General features: G+C 42.5%; 1 long non-coding RNA gene across 1 annotated transcript in view; it reads left to right on the top strand.

The window, feature by feature from the left end:
* The window catches only part of LOC142142798 (uncharacterized), a 53,005-nt gene extending 28,486 nt beyond the window's left edge, over nucleotides 1-24,519 (top strand). The window contains exons 2-3 of the long non-coding RNA XR_012689334.1: nucleotides 5,652-5,803; nucleotides 23,887-24,519. This is a non-coding gene — a long non-coding RNA (uncharacterized LOC142142798). The remainder of the gene's footprint in view (nucleotides 1-5,651; nucleotides 5,804-23,886) is intronic.
* Nucleotides 24,520-24,932: the final 413 nt, after the last annotated feature.

Raw genomic sequence — 24,932 nt, 5'->3', positions numbered from 1 at the left:
AGGAGAGTTTCGAGAGAAGAGGATAGAATAGCAGGATCAAGGGTGTCGAGATCGCGCCTGGACCGGGTAGATTTGGGTGGGGGGAGGGGTGCAGGAGTAGAGGAGAGAGAGAATGAGAGGAGATGGTGGTCCGAGAGTGGAAAGGGGGAGATAGAGAAGTCTGACAGACTGCAACGGTGGGAGAAGACAAGGTCAAGGGAGTGACCAAGGCAGTGGGTAGAAGAGGAGGTCCATTGGGAGAGGCCAAGGGAGGAAGAAAAGGCAAGGAGTTTGACGGAAGCAGGGTCGGTGTGGTTGTCAATAGGGATATTGAAGTCGCCAAGGATAATGGAGGGGATGTCAGAGGAGAGGTAGTGTGGGAGCCAGACAGCAAAGTTGTGAAGGAAAAGGGAGGAGGGCCCTGGGGGACGGTATATGACAGAGACGCAGAGATGGATGGGGTAGAAGAGACGGATAGAGTGGACTTCAAAAGAGGAGAAGGAAAGGGAGGGTTCAGGAGGAATGAGTCTGAAAGTACAGGTGGAGGATAAGAGAATGTCCACTCCACCGCCTGGGCGGTCTCCAGGTCTGGCGGAGTGGGTGCTACTTTTTGTTTATTGTTCTATATGGTTTCACCATGTATAGTCTACTGTTTGTACTGTGTGCGACGCTGCGGAAACCTTGCGGAACCTAACAAATAAATAATAATAATAAATAATAATAATAATACCTGTCTTCCCTGGAGATGGCACATCACTGTGCTATGCTCACTCAAGTGGCTGTTATCTCTCCTGATCAAGCCTCATTCTAACCTCATAATTTTTTTTGCTGTGTGGTCAAAAGGACAAGAGTATAGCACATTTAGACTGTAGTATTTTAAATATTCTCTATTAGACAAATGGTGTCAAATAAACCTTTTTTTAATACATTATTGCTTATTTAGAGTTGGACATCTGTTTTATTTACCTAAAATGTACATTTCTTTACTGAGCATGCACACCATATGCAGACTTTGTTGCATCTTGCACTCACAACTCCTTATGTATGTAGAGGCGAAACTGGATAGGGAAGGTGAGGTCGAGAGTAGATCAAGTACAGTAGGCTAGGTACACACTACAGAAATTTTCTCCTAATGTGTTATCTATAACGATTTATCAAGTAATAAAAGAAAAGTCCTGATCAACATGTTCACACTTAAAACATTTGACAAGATTTACCTTCAGATCTGTGCTCCTCATCTGTCATAAACATCAGCTGAAAAGATCATTACCATGCAAACTCTATGGAAATCCTGATCGTGAGTACATACACAATGCAGAATTGGAACAACATAGTTCTATTGCTGAACGAGATTTTCAAGTCAGTTTGAAAATGTTGATCAACGATTTCATGTGCTTCAGAACAATAATCGTTCATCATTCCAGGGTTCGCACTACTGTACTGTGATATTGGGCAAATTGGTCGTTTATCATCCAATTGACTTGATAATCGGCTGAAACCACCGTAGTGTGTACCTAGCTTAAGGACGTATTCATATAATTGTAGGTAGAGCAGGTTGCAGAAATATATACAATTACAAGGTGCCACAGCTTTTGCGGGTGCTGTTTGTTCAACTGTGTCATTTAACTGTGCATTTCCTTAAAATCAGTATAGGAAACTACAACATGTCACACCTCAACATGTTTCCTTAGAGTGAATGCAAATATATAGTTCCAAGTAGCTAAAACTGTGCTAATTGGTTGACTAATTAAAAAAAGGCTATTGGTCTTAGTCAAGCTAGATGAGAACCAGTTGAAGTTTTGGAAAGAATAATAGAAAATATACAATAGTGTACACTGTATGATTTCTCAATTTTCTTCAAATGTTGAAAGGACATTCACTTATTGTTGGTGGTCTATTCACTTGGACATTTTTACAGAGCTGTCCGTCGGTGGGTGTATAGAGTGGCACTGTTGATCACGGTGTCCCAACAATCAGTTCTGAAGGAGTGCTTTATCCTCTGTGTTGTCAGATTTCTGAAGGCCGTGTGTTCCCAAAAAAGAAAAGTAGACACACCAATAGTGAACACTGTGGAGTATAGAGGGTTGTGCTATATGCAGTGTTGTGGCACTCACCGGTGTTAAAAGAATATTACGCTTTGGACATTCATTATAATGATATCCGTCAACAGTCTTAAAATTCTTTCTTGAGTGAAACACTCTCGGAATAAAATCTTCTCACATATATTTTTGTGAGTTTGTGAGAAAAGTATTAATTTCATGGACACATATTATTTATACATGATTTACATTTTCTAACGGAGAGTGACCAAAAGCATGTACATATAGATATAAAACATGTATATATATATATATATATATATATATATATATATATATATATATATATATATATATATATATACTACTCTTCCACTCATCAAAAACAATGCATATCCCAGATCTCTGTCTGCTTCATCAAGTGGGGAGGAAGTGAAAAGTATCCAGTATTTATGGGGAGATGTTTAATCATGATAGACAGTTTCAATGATTTACACCTCTTAATGTTATCTTACCAAATATCTCATGCCTTAATAAAAATAAGATATAAATGTTACAGGTTATCTCTTACTTGTACTATGTTTAAATGATAACCTATACTTTGCAAAAGAAAAACATACAAAACCTGATTTATATTATGTCATTGTTTCCATTCAGTGTTATGTAGGGATAGGTTAACAAATAGATCACAGAAATAGGCAAACAGATTCCGTTATAAACTAGGACAAAAAATTCTATGATCGATTTAATAAATTGTTAAATGTTTTATCATTTCTTAGTTCTCTTCACTTAGGTGTTAAACATTTTTTTAGGATGTAAAAAGAGAATGTCAAGTGCTGTCTCTGCTTACCTCCTCTACTGCAGGGATGGAGGCCTTCATCAGTTGCTACCAGTGCCTGCCCAGTGCCCCACTGGATGGTCTTCGTATGTGCTACTGTTGCTAGGCAGCAGGAAACGATTATAGGATTTCCTATTGGCGGTCAGTCGTCTAGTGATGTCACCTGAAGGCTTATTTGACTACCTATGTAAGGCAAACTCCTGCACCACTCCTGTGCCAGAGTATTGGGTCTCACACCCCTAGTCTGGTTCTTGGACCAGTGTGCTATTGATCCAGTTCCTTCCTGGTTCCATTCATTTTTCTTATCCTGGTTCTGTCTCCTGCTTATTCCTGACTACTCTTCTGCCTCACGATCCTGGTTCTGTTCAGATCTTCCAGTTCTGAACTCGGCTTCCCAGTCGACCATTCTGCCTCACGATTCTGGTTCTGTTAAGATATCCTGGTTCTGACCTCGGCTTCCCAGACGACTCTTCGGCCTCATGATTCTGGTTCTGCTCAGATCTCCTGATTCTGACCTCAGCTTCCTAGATTAATCTTTGACCTCACGATCCTGGTTCTGTTTGGATCTCCTGGTTCTGATCTCAGCTATACAGCCTACTCTCTACTTGTGTTTCAGATGCCTTGATAACATCTGGCATAGAGAGCCGCAACCTGCATCTGTCACGCAGCGAAGACAACCCTCCTTGCGGGGGTTTCTGGTGACCACCAGGAGCCTTTTAGAGACCGCACTCAGTAGCGCCAACTGCTGGCAGTTATATGTCCATTATTTTCCTAGCTAGTTTGTGAACAAGAGTGTTATCTAATTGTTTTTACTCCCATTATTTTGCGGCTGTGGTGGATATTTTGGAGAAATGAACCTACACAGATAGTTTTTCTAAAAATAGCCTATGTTAAAGAGGCTGTGAATACTGTCCATAGTATTTTAGATAGGCTTCATTATAAGTGAAACCAAGAAACTGTCTTTAGTGTTTTGAATGGGCTTTATTATAATTAGTCATTGCAACTAAACTTTATCTAGGTTGCCAAGCCAACCTGTACTAATCGTTCATGACGCTCAAAAAAGAGTTTAGGGGATGATTACAACAATAAAACACACAAACTTTGTTAACATGTGGACAAATTGTAATTCTCATTAGTAAATGGTTAGAATATCTAAAGGCACTCAATTATCCACAGTTAATTCAAAGTGAACAAATATTGCTAGCTCGTGGCTGTTAAATCATATATACCTGCATTGTTCTATTGTAGTGAAATATTATATCAATAAGAACCAAGCATGCATATTTGTGTATAGTGTTCCTAGAAGTATTAGCTAATAACAGATGAATCTTAATCATCATCATTATCATCACCAGCTATTTATATAGCTCCACTAATTCAGCAGCTTACAGTTTGGAGCTTACAGTCTAAATTCCCTAACATTCATAGACAGAGAGACTAGGGTCAATTTGAAAGCAGCCAATTAACCTACTAGTATTATTTTGGTGTGGGGGGGGGGGAAACCGGAGCACCCAGAGGAAACCCACGCAAACACGGGGAGAACATACAAACTCCCCACAGATAAGGCCATGGTCAGGAATTGAACTCATGACCCCAGTGCTGTGAGGCAGAAGCGCTTACCACTGAGCCACCGTGCTGCCCATAATGGACATAAATAAGGTTTTTGACTGGTTGTCAGTCATCATATAAACTGAATGAACCAGAGTTATTGACCATTTGGAAATCAGGAAACATTTCTGTCTGCAAATGCAAATAATAAAATTGCGATTATCAGATGCCATAATGAAAATGTTGCCTTATATAAAAGGTGCACATGTTTAATTCATTGTCTCCAATTGCTTGTTTTGCAATGAGCAGGTGTATCTTATAGTTTGCTGGAAATGGTGTGTTCTATACTAATTTAATTTAAATGAAAGTGTCCTTATCTATGACTTTTGTGTCTAGAAAAGAGAACAATGATTAGTATATAATGTGTTCCTAAAATATAAAAGTGGATAACAAACAGTTATGTCATCATTTATCCATAGTGTACATTAACTGATAGGTGAATTTCTGCTAAAGGGCTTGATGTGCTCTGTGTAGATTTATTAAAACGTTTTGATCCTATGGGGCATATTCAATTAGCGGATGAACAATGTGGCTATGCACAGCTTGCTTTTTTATGTTAATACAGTAGAGCAACATTGCCATTTTCCCTTCACAAACCTATGGGGGTAACGCTGAGTGCCTTCTGGTCTGTTCCAGAGGCACTTTGTGCTTAATCTAATATGCCCCTATATGTGTAGTAGATTTCTATAATTAGTGAATATGTGACCTCTAAAAATATTCCAATAGTTCTTAAATGTTATAAAGTGAGATACATATAGAATAACTGTCTTATAGGTGCCTGTACATTCCACAAATTGATGTGCTCTGCTTAAGCATGTGAGGGATCAAGGGAGCCTATTGTCAGTTGTTGATCTAGTTTGGAATGCTGTATTGTACTTCAAACAGTATATATATATATCTTAAGTTGGCATCCACAACCGCTAACAATACTGAGAAGTACTGTATATTTTATAATGATAATTGTTACCTCTACTGCACAATGGCAAAAAAATTGTTGTGTTTCTAGAAAAAAAATAAAATTCTTCTAATCTTCACGCATTGGCATGGCAAGGTTTCAGGGTTGGTTGCATGTTTGTTGTACAAATATACTGATGGTATATTTTCCCACCCTAAATTCAAACATAAGTGTAGGAATGTCCCGTAGTCAGAAACACGTATAGTAATGATATTGGTATTTTCATTTTTAGTTTTGTGCATAAAACAAGATTACATACAATGGAAGATAATTTAAGGAGTCAATTAAAGGTCCAAGAGCTACAAAACAGCCAGTCTGAACCAAGCAACAGACATATCCATATGAACACCATGGATCTACTGTACTTCAAACTGATATGAGAGAGTAAGTATAGATAGTTAAAATTACTTTGTGAATATTATTAAAATGTTAACTTTTTTATTCTCCTGCATGAATTTATTAATAAAAATTATTTTCCCACCTAAACAGCTGGTAACTTTTATGAAGCTGATTATATTGAGGATACTGATCAGGAGGTTTCTACAGAAGTCAGAAGTACATAACAAAATCTAAGCCAGCCATGAATCAAATGACCTACAAATATGTCTTCTCCATCTTCATTTAGCTACTATGATATCTATTTTTTATTAGTCAGATCGAAAGTACTCCAATAATTCATCAATGCTGTAAAGAAAAAGTATCTACACTATATGGACAAAAGAATTTGGCCACACCTGTTAATTATTGAATTGAATTGTTTCAATCAGACCCTTCACCAGAGGTGTATAAATTCAAGCACCTAGCCATGCAGTCTCCATTTGCAAACGTTTGTGATACAAAATGGGGCGTTCTGCAGAGCTCAGTGACTTAAAGAGTGGTACTGTGATAGGATGCCACCTTTAATAATAAAGGAAAAAGAAAGAAAACATGAAATGTAGGTGAGGGCACTCTTAGAGTGATAGAGTAATATTTTAAAATAAAAAACTTTATTGGGTATATACTAAAATGATCCCTAAATGGCCTTAAGCCACTAGTAGAGAAATATATAAAAACAATGAACAGTGACAAAAGTGCAAGATTGGTGTTTGATGCCACCTTTGCAATAACAGGATTTTTACACACTGTAAAATCAATTTCTCTTACTCCATTGAAGGACACTGCGAGACATTGGGGTATAGTAGTGGGTGTGGAGTTCAGGCACTTATCAACATCTTTGATCTCTACTCCCCTCCCCTACTATGCCCCTTCTCTCCTGTGTAGAACTCAGTTTTGACTAACTAAGAGTCTGAGAAAGGAGGAGCCCTAAAGGCAAAGAATAGAAACAAACCTATTCACATGACAGATTAGTTACAGAGCAAGGGAGGGTGCGCAGTGTCCTCCAATGGAGTAAGAGAAATTGATTTTACAGTGAGTAAAAATTCTGTTTTCTCTTTCCTGCCATTGGGGGACACTGCGAGACATTGGGGACATACCAAAGCTGCCCCTAAGGGAGGGAATGCTCTGGAACAACTGCGCGCAATACTTTTCGACCAAAACTCACATCTGATGATGCAAAGGCCTGCAACTTGTAAAATTTTGCGAATGTATGAACAGATGACCAAGTGGCCGCCATGCACAGCTGTTCTGCCGAAGCTCCATGTCGCGCCGCCCATGACGCACCAACCGCCCTGGTAGAGTGAGCTCTAAGTGAATGAGGTACAGGGAGAAAAGCTCGAACATATGCCAGGTTGATGGTGGAGGTGATCCATCGAGCAATCGCTTTTTTGGACGCCGGCCAACCCCGCTTTTGTGCATTATACAAAATAAAGAGATCCTTAGTCTTGCGAATTGAGGTTGTGCGGTCTACATAACACTGGAGGGCTCAAACCACATCCAGCAATCGCAGATCCTCATCAGAGGATGCAGATGACATAGGTGAGGAGGAAGAGGGAGGACAGAATGCCGGAACTACTATCTCTTGGTTAAGGTGGAATTTAGAAACTACCTTTGGAACAAAGGAGGGTTTAGTGCGAAGCACTGCCTTATCCTCATGGAACACCAAAAAGGGGGAAGTGCAACAGAGCGCTGCTACCTCTGACACTCTCCTAGCCGAAGATATGGCTAGGAGAAAAATCGTTTTCCAAGTGAGATGGTGTAACTCTGCTGTTTGAATTGGTTCAAATGGTGGATGACAGAGTGCCTTGAGCACCAGATTGAGATCCCAGGGTTCTACAGGGTGAGTGAAGGGAGGCGGAACATGCAGCACACCTTGCAAAAATGTTTGAACTTCCCCAAGAACTGCAAGTTTCCGCTGAAAATAAATAGAAAGCGCCGACACTTGGACTTTAAGGGATCCCAGCCGGAGTCCCTTATCAAGACTTTCTTGTAGAAAGGCCAATAGTCTAGGCAAACTAAATCTGGAAGTATGGCTGTTTCGAGATTCACACCAGAAGATGTAGGTTCTCCAGACTCTATGATATATAGCTGAGGAGGATGACTTCCTGGCTTTTATCATAGTCTCAATGACCCGTGTCGAGAAACCTTTAGCTTTGAGGACTAAGGTCTCAATAGCCATGCCGTCAAAGCCAGACGATTTAAATCGTGGCAGAGAAGGGGGCCCTGAATGAGGAGGTCTAGGTGCATAGGCAGGTGAAATGGTGGTTCTGTTGACATTCTTAGAATGTCTGTGAACCACGCCCTGCGGGGCCAATGAGGGGCTACTATGAGGGCGGGTACCCGCTCTCTTTTCAATTTCTTCAGTACCCTTGACAGCATATGTATTGGAGGAAACACATATACTAGTCCAGAGGGACCTGATGATTCAGCCTGGAGGCCATGAGGTCGATCTCCAGCATGCCCCAGCGTTGTACTAGTAGATCAAAAACCTCCTTGCAAAGAGACCATTCGCCTGGATGGACCTTTTTCCTGCTGAGAGAATCGGCTTCCCAATTTTGTACGCCTGCGATATATACAGCTGAAATCTGAGGAACATGGCGTTCCGCACATACCATGATCTTGGCCGTCTCTTGCATTGCCCCCTTGCTGCGAGTTCCTCCCTGATGATTTAGGTATGCAACGGGCGTGGCATTGTCTGATTGAATTTGGAGGGGCTTCCCTCCAAATAAGAACCTCTGCGCCCTTATCAACGTCTTGAGAACCGCTCTGGTCTCCCCAGGAAACTACTCTTTTCATCAATATCCTAGAACTCAAAGACCCTGAAACCTTAGGAACCCCGTGACCCCTCCCCAGCCTGATAGACTTGCGTCTGTGGTTACTAAGGTCCAAAGGCCAGTCTGGAGGGTCTGACCTCTGCTCAGATTGTGGGAGGCAAGCAACCACATCAGAGAAAGATGAGTGAGTTTTGACAGACGAATGATTTGTCTGTCTAGATTTTCTTGAGACCCTGACCACTTCCGAAGTTTCTCTAACTGGAGAGAGCGGGAATGGAACTGGGCAAACGACACCGCTTTGTAAACCGACACCATGGTTCCCAGTAGTCTTATGCAACTGAGCATGGACACATAAGGTCGAGCCATCAAAGATCTGGTTCTGTGCTGGAGGGCGCTGATCTTGTCCTGAGGTAAGTATACTTTTTGAGAAACTGTGTTCAACATTAGTCCCAGATAACGCATATGTTGCGCTGGGATGAGGGAGGATTTTGACAGGTTTAGGATCCACCCATCAGCTTACAGGAACCCCATCGTGGATTGAATATGGCGAGCTAAAAGTTCTGCAGATGGTGCTTTCAAGAGAAGATCAACCAAATAAGGAATTATTGTGACTCCCTTCTGTCTCAGAAAACCCGCCATGGTGGCCATGAGCTTGGTGAACACACAAAGAGCGGAAGCGAGCCCGAATGGAAGAGCTCTGAATTGAAAGTGGTCTGTCCCTACAGCAAATCGGAGAAGAGAGTGATGACAATCCCATATGGGGACATGCAGATAGGCATCCTTGATGTCGATGGATGCTAGAAACGCCCCCTGTTCCATGCTTGCAATGACTGTTCGAAGCTACTCCATTTTGAACTTCTGGATCACTACATGCTTGTTTAAGGACTTCAGATTTAGTATAGGACAAAAAGATCCTTCCGGTTTTGGAACTAGGAAGAGACTGAAGTAAAACCCTTGATCTCTATCCTGTGCTGGAACGGGGACAATTACACCAGCTGTCAATAGCATTGGAACAGCCATCTGAAGCGCATTGTGACAGAGAGGGGAAGACAGTACTGGGGACAAGAAGAACCTCGGAGAGGGATGCTGATCTAAATCTATGATGTATCCCCTTGACACGACTCCCCGTGTCCAAACGTCCGTGGTCACTGACAACCACTGATGCTTGAAGAGAAGGAGTCATGCCCCCCTGAGAGGGGGCGGGAGAGTCATGCAGAGGGCTTATCACTAGGTTTCGAGGTTCCGCGCTTGGAGGCGCCTCTACCTCTGCCATACCCTGGCCTGGGAGTAAATGGTTGACTCCTAGGAGGACCATCCCGACCTCTGGAGAAGGCACGTAAGGACCGAAAGCGACTCTAGCGAGGTTTTTTGTATTGCAAGAATATTACTTATACCTCCCGTGGCTACTTCAATGACCTTCTCCAGTTCTGCCCCGAACAGAGTGACTCCATCAAAGGGCAAAATTTCTAGAGACCTTTTTGACTCCGCATCTGTATTCCACGAGCGTAACCATAAGGAACGCAGCGATACAATTATAAGACTGCCAATTCTAGCATTAACGGACACTGCATCCATGGTTGCCTGTCCTATATAATCAGAGTGTCACGGGCACTAGGAGTTTTACCCAGAATTCACCAGGTGGAATTTCACTGTACCAGAGGCGCGGAGTCTAACACAGTGGCTGGTCTTCTCCAGGAACTCCCGCAAGTGAGTATGGTTTTAGCAGCTGCCACTGTGCAGGTCGCGGACCTCTGGGAAGTGTGGTGAATATACGGAACTGTACAACTGAATAGGAAAGGGAATGTCAATGATATAAATGCAGAGTCTCTAAACAATGGAAACAATGGTAACACGGTAGACTGATGAGCAGTAATAGAAGGAGGAGAAAGTTCCAAAGTGCATTAGCACACAGGTAGCATACAGCAGACCAATATATGACAACTGGATAAAGTCTATGGAAGGACCAATCAATAATGCAGCAGGAGAGTCAGTGACTCGCAGCCATACTTCAGAGGCACTATAGGCTTTAGACCTAATAACAGGTACCATGCAAAATAGTAGGGTAAGCTGCTCCTGACATATGTTCCCGCTGGTAAATGTAAAGACTTGTGCAGATGCTGGTATGATACTAGATAGCGTGGAGCGGTCTGTGACTGGTAAGACTCACCACTGATGTGGAGAGAAGACTTGTCCAGGTGCAGGTATGTTACCAGGTAGCGTAGAGTGGTCTGCGACTAGCAAGTTGTACCACTGATATGGAGAGACGACTTGTCCAGGTGCAGGTATGTTACCAGGTAGCGTAGAGTGGTCTGCGACTAGCAAGTTGTACCACTGATATGGAGAGACGACTTGTCCAGGTGCAGGTATGTTACCAGGTAGCGTAGAGTGGTCTGCGACTAGCAAGTTGTACCACTGATATGGAGAGACGATTTGTCCAGGTGCAGGTATGTTAGCAGGTAGCGTAGAGTGGTCTGCGATAGCAAGTTGTACCACGATATGGAGAGAAGGCTTGTCCAGATGCAAGTATGTAACAAGGTAGCGTGGAGTGGTCTGCGGCTGGCAAGTTGTACCACTATATGGAGAGAAGGCTTGGCCAGGTGCAGGTATGTTAAAAGGTAGCGTGGAGTGGTCTGCAGCTGGCAAGTTGTACCACGATATGGAGAGAAGGCTTGTCCAGGTGCAGGTATGTAACAAGGTAGCATGGAGTGGTCTGCGGCTGGCAAGTTGTACCACGATATGGAGAGAAGGCTTGTCCAGGCGCAGGTATGTTCCACAGCAAACAGAGCGCACGAGTAGAAACTGGAAACACCTCGGAGTCACAAGGGAATGAGAACCAAGAACAGGCAACGGTAATAGAGTAACTTAAGTAGTGAGAGGTGATTGATTGACCAATGAGACTATGAGCAAGGTTTTAACAGTCCGTGGTTTCTGCACATGCGCAATCCTTGGTCAAGATGGCAGATGGCCGCGGCGCAGAACAGGCGCCGGCAAGAGAGAGACCCATGTCCCAAACCAGAGGCACTAACCGTCCGGTGAGTGACACAGAGGTCTGTTGTATATGTTCTGCCAGGGGGAGAAGACCTGCCCGCGGAGTATTATTCTGGATGCCAGCAACTAACTGTTCCGCCCACAGCTGGACGGCCTTGTTGGCCCAAGCCACAGCCATTGTGGGTCTAAGCATACTACCAGAAGCTATGTAGGCCGAACAGAGTGCGAGATCCCACTTTTTGTCCGTAGGATCCTTAAGAGACACTTGATCTTGGGTAGGAATAGCTGAGGAAGAGGATAAACGTATGACAGGAGTGTCAACCTTGAGAGTAGTTTCCCATTTTATGTAATCTTCTGCTGGAAGGGGTAAAGGCTTTTAAACCTGCCCGGTAACACAAATTGTTTACACGGTCTAATCCAAGCTTCGGTTACCATCTGAACCATCTGTGGAGATGGAGGAAAAGATGCCAACTGAGTCTTAGTTCATTTGAAAATCCTGATGGGGCTGTGGGTTCGGGATCAGGGAACCCTAAAGTATTCCTGATACCCAGAATAAGACTATCCACATTATTGGACGAAGCAGAATCTTCTTCCTGTGTATCCAGCTCCAAACCATCTTCCTCATCTAAGGAATGATCTAAGTCTAGATTACGCCCTTGGTTCACGTCTAGACTGACCCTTTTTGCCCTATGGGAGGCCGAAAGTAAGCGTTCCTCACTCTGGGCTACTGAGCCCTGTGAAAATGGTGCTATATTCCCTGTAGCATTTAAACCAAGGGTCTCTGTTTCTGCGGCCTGTTGTTAAACTGACTGCGGTACACTAGCTACTTGTGTGTATGCAGAAGATTGGCGACGTACCTCTGCGGTCCGAGCAAATGACATTTGTGAGCTTCTCCACGGCAGAGGCAAAGGATTTGATCCAGAGCGGCTCCTCCATGGCTGCCGATGACTGTGTTGAGGCGGGACACTCTTGGGCTCCGGCTTCGCATGCGGCACAAAGCGCATTCTTATCATGATGTCCAACTAAAAGCTTATCATTACATTTTGAACAAGTAAAATACATCGCAGGCACCCCAGAGGATCCCTTACTGTTAGAGGCAGAGGTCCCGTTGTTAGACATATTTACACAGCAACACAGTCTGAAACAACTGATTATTAATATAATCTGTCTGACTAGTAAAAACTCTAGACAGTACTACAAAGTTTTCTACAGTCTATATACTAGGTGACAGAAACTTTTAACAATGCTCCAATCTCTATGCCTTGTCAGTAATCTGTCAGTGAATAAGTTACAGAGGATTTCAATGACTAAAAAAATACTAGTATAATAAAACTGTTTAGTGATACCAACCCAGGAAAGACAGGAGAGAGGAGAGGAGTAGCGATCAGATGCCTGATGACAAGGTCCAAAATGGCGATCACCGCGTAGGAGAGGAAAATGGAGCTGGTAAGAAGCTCCTCCTCCAGTTCCGCCGCTAACAAAAGGCGCGCTATTCCTCTGAGGTAAAAACTGAACAGTTCATACTTATATTATGGCTGTCGGTGTCTAACACACACACGCTGTTAAATTAAGTGCCCAGGCAGCATGTGTGTCGTCCCCTCCGCAGACTGCGATGTCGTTAAAGAACGGAGCGCAGTAACATCCCCCGATGCTCGTATCTAAGGGAGGGGGGGGGGAGGGGAGCTTGTCAGCAAATCCGTTGGCGATGAATAAATTTACAGCTAATAGCTCATCTCTAGGGGATGGATTGCCGGCAATAGAGTGTCAAGGTAATAGGGCTGCAGCCGTTTTTTACCTTTCGCAGGGACCCCTCTGGGTCCTAGGATCAATCCCTGCGAAACACTGTAAAGTAATAAAAATAAAAACGTGTTAAATCTATACTAAACAAAGTATAGGCAGGAGCCTATACCAAAAGTCCACACCCACTTCTATACTCCAATGTCTCGCAGTGTCCCCCAATGGCAGGAAAGAGAAAAGATAGTTTTTGAAACTTCATCCCTGCTGGATATTCCAAGGTCAACTGTAAGTGATATTATTAGAAAGTGAAAGCGTTTAGGAACAACAGCAGCTCAGCCACAAAACCGAAGACCACATAAAATCACAGAGTGGAGTCAACGACTGCTAAGGTGCATGGTGCGTAAAAGACGCCAATACTCTGCTAATTCCATAGCTGAAGAGTTCCGAACTTCCACTGCAATAAAGTAAGCACAAAAACTGTGCAGTGAGAGCTTAATGGAATGGGTTTCCCATGGCCGAGCAACTGCATGCATGTCTCACATCACCAAGACCAATGCTAAGCGTTGGATGGAGTAGTGTAAAGCAGAGCGACACTGGACTGTACAGTAGTGTTCTGTGGAATGAAGAATCACGCTTCTCTGTCTGGAAGTCAGATAGGTGAGTTTGGCTTTGTGGATGCCAGGAGAATGTTACCTGCCTGACTGAATTATGCTAACTGTGAAGTGTGATGGAGAAGGGATAATGGTATAGGGTTGTTTTTCAGGGTTTGGGCTAGGCCCCTTATCTCCAGTGAAGGGCAATCTTAATGCTATGCTTCCAACTTTGTGACAACAGTTTGGGGAAAGCCCTTTTCTATTCCAACATGTCTGTTCCACAGTGCAGAAAGCAAGGACTACAAAGATATGGTTTGATGAGTTCGGTGTGGAAGAACTTGACAGGCCCGCACAGAGCCCTGACCTCAACCTCATTAAACACCTTTGGGATGAACTGGAATGGAGATTGTGAACCAGGCCTTCTCGTCCATCATCGGTGCCTGACCTCATAAATGCTCTACAGAATGAATGAACACAAATTCCTACAGAAACACTCCAACATATTGTGAAAAGCCTTCCAAAAAAGTGGAAGCTGTTATTGCTGCAAAAGGGGGACCAACTCCATTTTAAAGTGTATGTATTTAAATACAATGTCATTACAGTCCCTGTTGGTGTAATGGTCAAGCATCTAAATACTTTTGTCCATGTAGTGTATATAATAATTTATATCTGAAACTCTCCCTTTGATTCTTTTTGGGGCACTATAAAGTAATCACTATGGGGGGAATTAATTTGACTGCAAGATATTTTTTTACACCACGTTAAGTCGTTTTAACGCTGTTTGTTTTTTTTTTAATCATTTTCGAGCAGGTTAACTTTACCCACGATTCAATTCCATTTTTAACGCTCAGTTTTTTTTTCATGAAACGGTCCTCTCGTGCTCCAGTAGAAGGTCTATTGAAAGTATATGGTGTGCGAGAGGCATCCGTGTTAAAATATATTAAATTGTTTTTTAATGCGGCGCGTTAAACACGCTAATATGCTGTTTTATCTCGCACCTCTTTGGGGTGTGCTAAAAATAAAAAACCTAAGAAAACTATTTGATATCATGTAATATTGAAAAAAAGATAAAGTATGTTTATCAGTAATGCATAACAATAAAAAGTTGATTTTCTTGTGAAAAAAAACTTAAAAAAATAAAAATAAAAATCACTAATTAAATATATTTATGTATGGTTTTTGTAAAAATATGTATGTACTAATGTGTTTTGACATGGTATAGATGATTCTTTAGTAAAAAATAGTGAAATAAACAAATATGCTAAAGAAAGTACAGTAATGTAGATAAATCAACTAGAATGGTTGTGTAATGCAATCTAATGTATGAAAATGTTTGCCAATCCTTTTTTTGTGCTATACATGACCGCATTGAACACTCCCCTAAAAACTCGCAAACACCAATGATTAACGCGGGGGGCAGTGTTCCCTTTTTTTCAATTGAATTGCATGAGTTTTAATGCTGCGTTAACTAAAAACGGTCGCTATAGCAGTTAAAAACCCGCGTGTAATTTTTTTTTATCATGCTGCGGGAAAAATAAAAAACTCGCTCTCAATTGAATACCCCCCAGTATGTTTTCTCCTGCATAGTACCAACATCACTGCCAAAAGCTAAAGTGCAAGCATACGACTCCTCCTTGATAATGCATGCTTAAAAATGTATTGCAAACGCATTTCAGTGCTTGTTATATTGTATGTTGAAAACACACATAGAAAACTTGCACATTTATATGAATTTGTGTGAATGAGCATTCACAGTAATTATATAGTAAATAGCTGTTATGCTGCATATTACTGTGTCAGGCTGGCTGTGAGAATGGACCCACCCTCTGGTATTGACACCGCTACACCGGGAGGCGCGGAGTCTAAACGTGCCCCAGGTTTTCACCAGGGACCCCCGCAAAAAGGTTTGAATTTCACGGCAGAGGCACGCAGGTCGTGGCCCTCCCAGGTAGCCACCAGAGAGGTGAAGAGGTAGGCAAAGGCGTACAATCCGGATCGGCACCATGCAGGGAAATAGAACAAGGGAGCAGGCAGAGGCAAAGTCAGGATAGCCGAGGTCAAACCAGAAGATCCAATAAGTCCGCAGGGAATTCCAAAAGAAGGGTCAGGCAAGCTGGGTCAATACCTTGTCAGGAGCAGATAGATAGTTAGATGGGGCTGGAGCACAGGGGAGACCTTGATACTCTGGCACCCTTCTGGTGTCAGAGTCTCCCTTAAATAGAGGAGGTGATGCCTCATTGATGGCAGTGGGATCAGTGGTCATGACATGAAATAGAAGGAAGTTAAAATTTTGTTAATTTATTATTTGCTTTTGCTCAGTAAAGCATAGTTGTTTCCTCTAGTTTCCAGGGACAGTCCCAAGCTTTGAAGAGACTGGTCTCTGCAGATGTCCCTCATTTTTAATATTGACTAATCAGATGGTATGGTAAAAATCTAAATATAGCAGTGAAAAAATGAAAGAAAAATACCACATCTTTATCCACAGTCAATACACCTAAGAAAATGTACAAATGAAAAGTAAAGCTATAATTGAAATTGAAGGACACAGTTCTCTTTCCTTACAAATGGGAAACTATACTATTATTTTTACTACTTATTATATTAGAAACAAGGAGGCAATCTAACTCTGGATCTGTGTGAGCCCCTGGACAGAGCGGCAGGGCAGATTGGGAACTTAAAGTGGCCCTGCAAAAACTTCTGTAAGTGATCTCCTGTAGGCAGGAATAAATAAATTGTAGGTGGAGCAAAATCAACAGTGGGCAGATTTTGCACACCATAAGCCATAAGTCACATCGGTTTTATTCAAGGCAAATGCAAAACACAATGGTAGGCAGAGTCCGTCTGTTGGTGGAGCTACTACACAAATAGGTAAAGCATTGTATTGTTAAACAGAGCAAATACAAGCAGCTAAAGTCAGCACACACATTGGTTATGTGAATGCAGCATCTTAATCCAGCAGCAGGGATTTCTCAGGACTAGCATTAATGTAAGAGTAGTTAACCGGTTCAAAACGTCTCCCTAACAGTATAATAAAAATTATATATATATATATTGTGGCAAGAGCCCGCTACTGCAGAAGCACACGCAAACAACTTTTTCCTTTTTATGTAGTTTTATTGTCAGGATGGTAAATGTTTTGACACCGTACAGATTTCACAGCAATTCTTAGAGTCCCTAAATGCTAGCTAGACATAGCTCAGCTCTCTCAAGACCAGCTAGCTTCCCCAGCGTTGGTCTCAGTGCACAAATGACACAAACAAGCAAGCTTTTATGCATGAAACTCCTCCCCCAGCCCTAACTTGAAGGGCAGGTGACACACCCACCTTCTCTTTAAAAGAAAACGCCCATCACTAGCAGACACACCCTGTCTGTTTGCTGAGAGGAAATCATGTAAGTTAACAAAACTTTAAACTACACATAAGTTTTTACCTGGTTTAATCTCAAGCTAGGTGCATAACTGCGCCAAGGTTTTATTCTGCTTGTATGTTTTCTCTGCATCTTGTCAGATAAATGCCTCCCTTTGTTACATATCCCTCCCTCTAGCATCTCCAAGTAGGGGGACGCGGACTTCGCGAGCAGCGCATATTTTCGTGACAATGCATCTGCATTCTTGTGCAGAATCCCAGGTCTATGTTCTACTGAGAACTTGAAAGGTTGCAGTGCCAAGAACCAGCGGGTTACCTTGGCATTTACCTCCCGGTTGTTCTGCATCCATCTCAATGGTGCATGGTCTGTTATTAAGGTGAACTCTCTGCCTAGGAGATAATAGCACAGAGCTTCTGTAGCCCATTTTATGGCGAGACATTCTTTCTCCACAGTGGCATATTTTTGTTCCCTTGGAAGCATCTTACGACTTAGGTACAGGACAGGATTTTCTACTCCATTCTTCTCCTGTGACAAGACTGCACCTAAGCCAACACCAGAAGCATCAGTTTGGAGGAAGAACCTCCGGGTAAAATCCGATGCTTGTAGAACGGGGGAGGAACAAAGACCTAACCGAAGATCAGACCAGGCGGTTTCTGCAGAATCAGACCAGGTTAATTTATCTATACAACTTTTTTTTAACATGTCCGTAAGTGGAGCAGCTCTAGTGGCGAAGTGGCTTACAAACCGCCTGTAGTAACCTACTAAGCCTAAAAAGGTTCTTAACTGCGACTTTTTTTCTGGTCTTGCCCAATTTTTGACTGCCTTCACTTTGTCTAGCTGGGGTTTTACACGCCCTCGACCAACAACGTACCCCAAATATTTCACTAGTGGACTCTTCAATCACATCTAACTGGAGCATCTTCTCGATCTCCTTTCTCACGTCCACCCGTCTGGCTTCTGGAATACGATACGGCTTCTGCTTTACAATGACTCCTGGCGCAGTGACAATGTCGTGTTCGATTAAGGTAGTGCGCCCAGGAATGTAAGAGAAGACATCCCTGTTCTGGCAAATCATTTCTTCAGTCTGTTGTCTCTGCTGAATGGACAAAGCTGGCTCTATGGGCACTTCAGAATTTTCAATGGCAGTACTCCCTACCTGAGGAGAGGTTTCCTCATCATGCCAAGGTTTAAGGAGGTTCACATGATATATTTGCTCCTCCCTTCTCCTACCTAACTGGCGGACTCTTTAATTGACAGGACCGACAGCCTCTAGAACTTCATATGGACCCTGCCAATGGGCGAAAAGTTTGCTTTCCTGGGTGGGAACCAGGAATAGGTCCTTGTCCCCAGGCTTGAAAGATCAAACAACAGCACTTTTATCATAACTTTTTCTCTGTCGTTCCTGGGCCTCTTTTACATGTTGCTGCACAATGGGCTCTATCTTTCCTAGCCTCTCATACATTTGGGACACAAATTGTACCAAATTTGGCTCCCTGGGACCTTGCTGCTCCCACCCTTCTTTTACCATATCCAAGATACCCCTGGGCTGTCTCCCAAACAATAACTCAAAGGGACTAAACCCTGTTGAAGCTTGAGGTACCTCACGGATGGCAAACATCAAATAGGGAATAAGAGTGTCCCAATCTTTTTTCTCTTGAGCCACTGCTTTCCTGAGCATGTGCTTTAATGTGCGGTTAAAGCGTTCCACCATGCCATCTGTTTGTGGATGGTATACAGAGGTGTGAAGCGCTGTAACCCCTAGCAACTGGCACATGTCCTTCATCAGTTTAGACATGAATGGAGTACCCTGATCTGTGAGAATTTCTTTGGGTATTCCCAAGCGTGTAAACATCAATACAAGTTCTCTAGCTATGGTGCTGGACTTTATGTTTCGTAGGGGAATTGCCTCTGGATACCTGGTTGCATAGTCAAGCACCACTAGTATATATTGGTGCCCACGTGCGGATTTTTCCAGTGGCCCCACAAGGTCCATAGCTATCCGTTCAAAGGGAACTTGTACTATTGGTATTGGAATGAGAGGTGCCCTGTACATGGGTTTGGGACAGGTTTTCTGACAAATGGGACAGGACCGGCAATACTTTTTCACTGCCATGTGTACCCCGGGCCAGTAAAACCTAAGCAGAACTCGTTCCCGTGTTTTATCCTCCCCTAGGTGTCCCCCACAGACATGTGTGTGTGCTGCTTTTAACACTAGGGGTACATGGACCTGAGGAACCAATAATTGTTCTACTTTTTCCCCCTGTACATTATCAACTCTATACAGGAAATAATTTTTAACAATAAAATATGGTATACCTTCTGCAGGCTGGGCGGCTTTCGCTACCCCATTTACCTCAGTCACACTTTTAAAGGCATGTTCCAAAGTGACATCATTAAGTTGGTCTCGAGCAAAGTCCTGCAGAGGAAACAAAATTGGTATTGCGGACGAGTCCGTATCCTCACTGACAGGCGGGGTGGGCTCATCTGCGACATCACCGACCAATGCTCATTTGGACTGTCCATGTTTCACCGCAGGTGGATGTTTTTGTGGAACTCCTGCTGTGACTCCCAGGATGGCATTCCGGTTTGGCGGTTCCCAAAGATCGATGTCCAGATGTTGTGGATTCTTAGGCGGTTCCTTTAAGACCGGGCTTCCGACCGTTGCATCAGTTGCCGGCATGTCCGGCCGGATCCGCTCATCATTAAACAGTGGGAAGTCTCGCCCCAAAATGAGTGGATATGGAAGTTTAGGTGCCATGGCAGCTACCACCATAACAGTTTTATCTTTGAGTTTGACTGGTTGTATTGTTCTTTCATACTCCTCTGTCGTGCCATGTACGCAAAGAACCTTCACCTTGGGCAACCGAGAAGTTATGGTTTCGGGTAAGGCAGAGCTGGAAACCAATGAGAGTTCACTCCCCGAGTCAACCAAGGCCAGAACAAGGTTTTGGTTGATTAGCACAGTCACATGGAACAAACAAGGACTTCCTGATGTGGGACTCATTGTAAAACAGCTTGGAAATGCAGGCCCAATGTGTGCCACGGAACAGTCCATGGGTTCCTGTAGTTAAGGACACTCTGCCTTAAAGTGGCCTTGCTCACCACATTCAAAACACTTCAGATTAGACAGCTTTGCACCTGGCCCTCTGTCCGTAGCAGTTTTGTCATTGGGCCCTGTAGCAAGGATTGTCAAACCTGGCTTTTGGCGTGGCAGCGGCTTTGGCACAAATGCAGGTTCTTTAGTCATTTGCTGTAGCGCACAAAACCTTTCTACCACGGTGGCAAGCTCTTCATAAGTTTGTGGGTCTGATTGCAGCACCCACCTTTGCAAATCGCGGTTCAGCCCCCGGATGCAGTGATCTATCGCCAAAACTTCAATAATCCGAGAAGGCGAATTTTCCTCAGGCTGCAGCCATTTCTTTAAAATTTTAGAAAGCCCAGCCACTTGTGCTCTGACCGGTTTTTCTTTATCATAGCGCCATTGGTGATAGTGCTGGGCTCAGCCTGGCCCGGAAACTCCAATGCGAGCCAATATCTCAGACTTTAGGCACAAATAATCAGAGGCCCGGTCCTCATCTAGATCCATATAAGCTCGCTGAGCTTCACCAGTCAGATATGGCGCCAGCCTCTCAGGCCAATCTTTAGGAGGCCATTCTACCCTTTTTGCAAGTCTCTCAAAGGACATCAGATATGCTTCTATGTCATCACCTGGCGACATTTTCTGGAGACCAGGCGGTTCATTTTTGTCATGCCTCACCTGGCTTAACTCTTCCCTTAAGAGCCTTGTGTTTTCCACCTGTGCCTCGGCAACTCGTAGCATCTGAGCTTGCTGCTGTTGCTGCGCAGCGGCCACATTCACGAGGGTTCTCAGTACTTCCTCCATGTTGACGTCTGCGTGGGTTGGGTAGTGGAAACTTGCTTCCCGGAGCATCCCACTCCTGACACCACTTGTGGAAAGAGCCCACTACTGCAGAAGCACACGCGAACAACTTCTTCCTTTTTATGTAGTTTTATTGTCAGGATGGTAAATGTTTTGACACTGTACAGATTTCACAGCAATTCTTGGAGACCCTAAACGCTAGCTAGACATAGCTCAGCTTTCTCAAGACCAGCCAGCTTCCCCAGCGTTGGTCTCAGTGCACAAATGACACAAACAAGCTTTTATGCATGATACTCCTCCCCCAGCCCTAGCTTGAAGGGCAGGTGACACACCCACCTTCTCTTTAAGAGAAAACGCCCATCACTGGCTCTGTTTGCACTAACAGATACACCCTGTCTGTTTGCTGAGAGGAAATCATGTAAGTTAACAAAACTTTAAACTACACATAAGTTTTTACCTGGTTTAATCTCAACCTAGGTGCATAACTGCGCCAATGTTTTATTCTGCTTGTATGTTTTATCTGCATCTTGTCGGATAAATGCCTCCCTTTGTTACAATATATATATATTTTTTTTAAAAAAACACATTGCCTCTGCCTACCTATATGCAAATCTTTAGGGTGTCCCAACCATGGTGTTGTGTTTTCTTACCCTCACCCTACCAATGCCCTCTTTTTCTCCTAATTAACTTTGTGCATCTTCTTAAGTTTAGTAGTAGGATTTCAAAGATAAAAAAAACATACTTTTAAATAAAACTGATTAGTTGTAAGCACACTAGCACAAACAATTAAAAAAGAGGGTTTTTTTCCGAAGTAAATGAAAATACGCCCATGGATGCGCCATACAAAATGTCTTACAAACTTAATACTGTTCTACATGAAAATTTGGCAAGTACTAGTGACACATATATAATGCAAGGAGCATCCTAGTAAATGCCATACAACACAGAGAGCATCCTGGTGACTGTCATACAATATAAAGAACATCCTAACGGCGCCATGCAATTCAAATAGCATTGTAGTGGCCGACATACAATACAGAGAGCATCCTAGTGACTGCCATACAATGAAGAGATCATCCTAGTTACAGTCATACAATACAAAGAGCATCCTAGAGACTGCTATACAATGCAGAGTGCATCCTAATTACCACCATGCAATGCAGAGAGCACTCCTAAGACCGCCATACAATACATCCCTGTATATGTGTACCCAGGGTGTTTGCTCCTGTAAATGTGTGTCAGTGTTTCTGTCCCTGTATATGCGTGTCCAGGGTGTTTGTCCCATTGTGTGCGTGCCCAGGGTGTCTCTACCAGTATATGTATGCCCATTGTCTGTGTGCTCAATATCTGTACCAGTTAATGCTTTCCCAGTATCTGTACCAGTATATGCATACCATGTACATGTGTGCCCAGAGTTTGTACCGATATAAATGTGCCCAGTATATGTGTGCCCAGTCTCTGTTACAATATATGTGTGCCCAGTGTTTGTCCCTGTGTATGTGTGCCCAGTTTCTGTAGCATTATATGTGTGCCCAGTGTATGTGTGTCCAGTGCTGGCACCAGTGTATCTGTGTCCAGTGTCTGCACGAGTGTATGTGTGTCCACTATCTGTACCAATATGTGTGTGTCCAGTTTCTGTACAATTATATGTGTGCCCAGTGTCTGTCCCTGTGTATGTGTGCCTAGTGCGTGTACCAGTGTCTGTATGTGTAGAGTGTGTACATATATTTTTTTGAAAAGTTGCTGACCATAAGATGTCCAGGGACAGCACAGCAAGGCCTCAGTGTGGAGAAAAGTGTGTCCCACCATGGCATGAAGGGGCCATCACAAAAAATTTCAGGGCCCTGTATTGTAGCGAAAGGCCCCTACTTTGAAGACAAGGCAAGGAAGAGGGATTAAGGCAGTGCCCAGCTTTTTTGATCAATAATACGGACAGCCACGGGATGATAACTAAAATCTGATTGGTTGTTATAGGCAACATCTCCCCTTTTTCAAACCTGCAATTTAGTAAATATACACCTAAGGGTCATTTGCGAAGCTGCAAAAATATCTGCTGATGTCATGTGCTGATGTTTGCACTTGTGCGGGGAGGGGTGGAAAATATTGTATCTTCTGATGGGAGAGCAGGGCAGATTGGGAATTCCTTGCTGAATGGGAAATAGGTGTACTCATGAACATTGTATTGCACCCACATGCAAAAACATTTTATGTTGTAGGACTGTATTTAAATACGCCCTATGGTGTGAAGGATGCAAGGTTTATTGGATGAGGTGCATAAGGATGAGGATTAGAATTGTATGCAAAGTGTTCCGCAAATTTAGGACTTGGTTATGAAAAACAGTGTGGTTTAATTAGACTGGTTGTTTTTGTATTTTTTAATACAAAAAATTCACTGCAAAGGATGCAAACATTTACTGCATTGCATACCTACCAATAACTTACCAATGACCAGCATGATATAGCGTCACAGATAAGTTATTGTATGATAAAGAATAAATATACAGCCCCATGCCACCATATACAGGGTAAAAAGATCTAAAAAGATATAATATTCCAAATAACATGTAAATCATGCAAAGTTATATGCATGATATGCCTAAAAAGATATATGATAAGTAATTTACCCAGCAAGGGACCCTGTACCTGTACTGTACATGGCACCGTTACTAGATGCATCCAGAAGTATGATCTAGTTGTCATTTACATCGGCTTTCAGTGCTTTGCTTTCTACTCATGTTTATATCTTTTCTTTAGGTTCTGCCAGCGTGATGCAGGTAAACTGATCAATGTCACATGAAGCAAAAAGGGATTCAAAGTGGACACCTGTACACAGGTGCATGCTGATATTGCCCTCGTGTCACCTCTGTGATGTGTTTTAAAGTGCTCCTTGGGAAGTGTCACTACACTGACCCTACACTAGCCTGGACCTCCAACCACAGTCGCTGGATTTCACCCAAATTTCACCCCACTTTCTTTACCATAGAGATGGAGGGATGCAATAAATGAAAAGTTGTTCAGGAAAAACGGACATATGTGTCCTCAATGGACTTAAGGCTGTCATGACACAGATATCCTTGTACAGACAAGATACCAAAACCCCTGGTTGCATAGATTCGAGAACAACCTCATTATTCAAAGAGACATCTTTAACATTTTCCAGACCCACTTATTATGGTAAAGCACTTTTATAAGCACAATTTTACAAATGTAATGCCAAACATTAAAAAAACAATAATTACACATGTAAGAAAAACAGTCTCAAAGTCCCTTCACTCTCATTATTTATTTCATACATATTCAAGGCTGGAACAAAAATGTTAAAGATTACATTAATTTAGGGAATTACCCTAAATAATATTAGACAGGACTTTGAAAAAACATTTTTAGCTTTACCATTCATTCATTCATTTTTTTTTTATTTTTTTTTTCATTTCAATCTCGGGCCACACACAAATGGTCATGAACTAATTGTTGTATGACTCTATAGTATATACCATGGGCAAAATGATTTGTAAAATATGTTCACATTTTACAATATTACAAGTGCATGTAAAAACATTGAATTATTCTAATCTATTATTATGCAAGTAAAATTAGTCATTACTTAAATTTACATATTGCATAATGTCAAAATAACATGACAGTTCTTCCATCACCTTAATATTTTATCATGCAAGATATTATCACATATTTATACATTTACTTTTCTTACAGGACAGCTGATTTATAATTATAAACTTTTGAAACTGACAGGCAAAATTATTCTGAAACTTACATTTTTAAATTTTAAATGTTTAAGT

Source organism: Mixophyes fleayi, chromosome 3 (assembly GCF_038048845.1).
Source record: "Mixophyes fleayi isolate aMixFle1 chromosome 3, aMixFle1.hap1, whole genome shotgun sequence".
In the NCBI taxonomy this organism is placed as follows: Eukaryota; Metazoa; Chordata; class Amphibia; order Anura; family Limnodynastidae; genus Mixophyes; species Mixophyes fleayi.
Note: the sequence above shows the minus strand (reverse complement) of the source record. Positions and strands in the feature narration are given on the sequence as shown.